At 48.5% G+C, this 4,231-nt stretch overlaps 1 protein-coding gene across 8 annotated transcripts in view; it reads right to left on the bottom strand.

The window, feature by feature from the left end:
• GATAD2A (GATA zinc finger domain containing 2A) overlaps nt 1-471 on the bottom strand; it is an 83,839-nt gene extending 83,368 nt beyond the window's left edge. For 3 of the 8 annotated variants that reach the window (XR_014506684.1, XM_083421603.1, XM_083421599.1), the window contains exon 1: nt 315-470. The gene's annotated coding sequence lies outside the window, so the exon portion shown is untranslated. Of the gene's footprint in view, nt 1-314 lie in introns of all 8 variants that reach the window. The other 5 variants (XM_083421610.1, XM_083421598.1, XM_083421604.1 and 2 more) reach the window with 3 other exon arrangements.
• Nucleotides 472-4,231: the final 3,760 nt, after the last annotated feature.

The following is a 4,231-nucleotide window of genomic DNA, read 5'->3' on the forward strand; positions in this document are numbered from 1 at the left end:
CCAGAAAAAGCGCCCACGCCACGCACCTATGCTCTCCCCTCCCCCACCCTGCGCCCTCGCGAGACAGACAAGGTGGCAGGAAAATGCGGGGGCTCCTTTGGGAGGACGGGCGGGATATGGAAATTTAAGAAATAATATTAAAATATTAGAAATCCGCCCCTTTCCGTTTGCTCTCCCTTCCCCCTAAGTGACACGCGGTGGGTGTTTGTGCGGTGGGGGTGGGGATTCCCCCCCAAAAAAATCCCCCCTCACGCAGGAACTTCTTTCTTCGCCCTCCCCACGAAGCCCCCGAACGAAGGCCCCGCGGCCTTTACCTCAGCTTTTCCTCCCGAGGGCCTCCTCCTTCGCCGCCGCCACCGCCGGCCTCCTCCTCCTCCTCGCCGCTCGTCCTCCTCCCTCCTCAGCAAGGCAAGGCCCGGCTTGGCCCGGCTGAGGGGAGGGAGGCGCGGTGGGGGAGGGGAGGAGGCTCCCTCAGGTGGCCGCTGACAGGAGGCGGGAGGAAAGGCCCCGGGAGGCCAGCGCGCGTGCGCGGGGAAGGGCAAAGGGGAAGAAAAGGCGGGCGAAAAGGCTGCCAGCCTCGGGCCACGCCCCCTCTCGCCTCGCTCGCTTTCGACGACGCCGGCTGCTCTCCCCGCCCACTTGCCGACCGCAGCCTATCCGCCGGCTCGGCGGCGTCACGCCCCCTTCTGTTTTTCCTCTCCGCCGTCACAACTTTCCCCTTCCAGGCCCCGCCCCTCCTCTTTTCGCCTCGCACGTCGGCGTGCCTCTTAGCCGCACCCACTTTCCGTAGAGGCCACGCCCCTTTGTGACTCCCCGCCCCTCCTCTTTTCGCCTCGCGTATCTGCGCGCCGGTTCGAGGCGCGCCCCCTCACGTGATATTCTAATCCGCCGATTTTGCTTGATAGGCAGCGGGATGCGGCCAATGGGAAGTTCTAAAGGGTGAGGTCAGTGGAGGGGGAAGGGGAGGAATAGGCCAATAAGAACAAACAGAGGGCGGGTCTCAAAGGATCCTTCAACCTCATCGCACCCGGCTTAAGACACGCCTCCTTCGTCATCCCCCCTTCTCCACGCCCCTTTTCTTCTGCCTTAGAGTTAGTTGAGAGACAATCGCGTCTTCGGGTAAGAATGCGAAAGCATCAGATGGTGGATATCTTTCCCCCCCTATGGAATCAGAGTGGCAGTCGGTCTCTATGGGAAAATCCTCTTCGTTTTTGCATTGATAATTAATAATAAAAGGCACACAGATGCCGTTGCAAGTTGGTGTATTGATATATTGTTTTGCCCAACAGGTATCTCTGTTGCAGACTCTGTGCAAGCACATAAAAGTACAATTTATTGCACTGGCCCTCTCAGGCTCCCATTTGAAAGAAATTGGAGTTTTTAAAAATAAAAGTTATAATTGTTTTTACCCACTTTGTAAGGAGTTTTGTATTTCCTCCCTAAATTTTCAGGGTTACAGCTGTAACTAGGGATAGAACCGATGCACTGCCAATAAATAAATTCTCATTTTCCAGATTATGCAGTAAGAATCTACTCCTCAGGGCAGGTTCAATAGGAAGTTAGGAAAGGATAAAATGACCTCCCCTCTCACAGACACTTATTAGGGTGTCCGTGTCCGTATCTGTATCTCTCTCTCTCTGCTTTTGATATGGTTGGCTTTTTTGTGTGGTGACCTACTTCTTAGGGCCTAGGTTTTCAACCAGTGTGCTGTGGCACCTTGGGGTGACTTCTTCCTGCCAAAGCTGTCCCTGTTGAAAGATAGTGGAGCAACCTGGACCTGTTGACCCCAGTGGATTCTACTCTTGAGTAGGCCTTTGCTGGGGAAACCCATCTTCATCATTATTGGGTTGTAGGCAATGTTGGGTCCTGCTCAAGAGGAAACCCATTAAAATAGGTGGGTAATGGATGGGCAATAAACTGCAATACAGTGGTGCCCCGCAAGACGAATGCCTCGCAAGACGGAAAACCCGCAAGACGAAAGGGTTTTCCGTCTGCAGAGGCGCTTCGCAAGACGAATTTCCCTATGGGCTTGCTTTGCAAGACGAAAAATGACGGAAAAAAAATCGAATTTTTTTTTTTGCTCCAAAACCCCTTTTTCTGAAGCGCTAAGCTGCTAAAAGCATTTTAGCAGCAAAACCGCTAACCCCCCCCCAAAAAGCCGTTTTTAGCCCTTTTTTAGCCAATAGCACTAATAGCGCTACTCCGTCAATGGGCTTGCCTCGCAAGACGAAAAAACCGCAAGACGAAAAGACTCCCGGAGCGGATTCTTTTCGTCTTGCGAGGCACCACTGTAGTAATAATACCCAAGAGACCTACTAAAATTGATTGGTGTGGTTGACTCAAGGGGTCACTGGCCTCCAATGGGTCTTCCCTGAGCCAGATTATTATATTATATTATATCATTATATTATATCATTACATTATATTAATTATATCATACCATATCATATTATATATTCTGTAGGGTTGCTGCCAGTGTTAATTTTACTCAGTGTAAGCCCATTGAAACTGATGGTTATGGCAGACAGTGTCACTGATTTCCAGTGAAGCCTGGGTTTAGAACATAGCAACCTTCAAATCCAAGTCCCAGTGTTAAGTGGGGTTTCCCCTGTATCCCACAGGGGACCCACAGAAATAATGTGGTTGGTAAAGGGAGCTGTGGACTCAAAAAGGTTGAAAACCTCTGCCTTAGGGCACAGATGTAGAAAACACATTGATGCAGGTTAAATTAAAGAATGCATACCATGATGCTGTGCATGCACACTCAGAATGAAGCCCTATAGAATTCTATAGGCACTTTTGTGGGCTAATTTAATCTTATTTCTAAATCCCTGAAATGGAGCAGGGCACTTGAATCAGAACTGGATGTGTTGGCTGATTCAAACTCCCCAACCCTTTACTCCTATGCTCCACAAATGTTCTCATCATCCTCTGTGAAGAATGGATTGTTGGCGCATCAATTAAGCCAGCCCAACCTATCAAAATCAAGGCCCAGTACCATAACAATCCATGTCCTTCAAGTGATTCTTCAGCTCTCTTTGACTGACAAAGCCAGTTCACCAATAAGAAAGTTTTTAAAGGGATAGGTTGGGACTCAAAAGTGTCTCAGCAGGCTCCATGCTTCTATTAAGGAGAAATGAATGTGAGGGGCTGAATAGCTCTGCAAGGGAGACTTTAACTTGCTTTTCTTTCTTAAGAATAGTAGTCAAAATTTCCTCCTACTCATTCTCCTTTTTTGCAAGGCTTACAACCCTGCAAGGAATATCAATATTTATTAGCCTCCATAGCGCAGGCAGGGAAAACTGATGTGGCGATTCGATGCAGAAGGGGCTTAACTTAAGACACCTGGTAAGACAGGATTCAAACTTGCTCAATTCCCAGCTCAGACCTTAGAGCGTACCCACTCCTCCACCCTTTTACAAGTTTGCGTGTAGCCAGACAGTTCCTTCTCAGAACATGAAACATGCAAACAAATGATTCAGCTCTCCTGGAGATCAGGGCTGATGAACAAGAACTGCTGCCTCTTCTACTCTAGCTTAGGCATAAGTATTTTTGTGGGAGATTACGGCCAACTATAACAATAGCATGTGCCATGCTAGTTATTGCACCAAGAGGTTAAGACCATAAATCTGTATCCCGAGACTCAGCTAGGTTGTGGTCACACCCCTCACCTAGAAGGAAGTTAAGTTTTCTCCAGTTGTTCTTTCTATTAGCCTGAACACTGTAAGTACTGAAGGTCTCGTCTGGGGCTCCAGACTCAGACCTCGTAAATGGCTCGCTAGCCATTTTTGTGTTTCTTGACCTACAACTGAGAAACATTTTACCACATCATGTAACCAAGATGTTTGTACCTGCACTTTACCTACTGCTTAATGGATAAATGCACAAATCAAAGAACCGTAAAGTTGGATGGGTACCCCAATGGTCATCTAGTCCAACCCCCTTGCAATGTAGAATCTCAACTAAAGCATCCCTGACAGATGGTCATCCAACCTCTGCTGGAAAACCACTTGGTTCCCACAGGCACCACTGCTCCTACCTAGGAGTCAAACCTTGATTTTCAAAAACCAAGCTGAAAGGAAGCACCTGCATCCAGACACCTGCATACAGTTCTGCTCAAAATAGAGAGACACACCCAATGACAAAAGAGAACCTGAGGTTCTCCGAAAACCCATCCCATGGACTAAGGTGAAAAGCCACTTTTGCTCCTGAGAATGAAGACAAAATAAAA

This window comes from Podarcis tiliguerta, assembly GCF_965153285.1.
Source record: "Podarcis tiliguerta genome assembly, chromosome: 18".
NCBI lineage: Eukaryota > Metazoa > Chordata > Lepidosauria > Squamata > Lacertidae > Podarcis > Podarcis tiliguerta.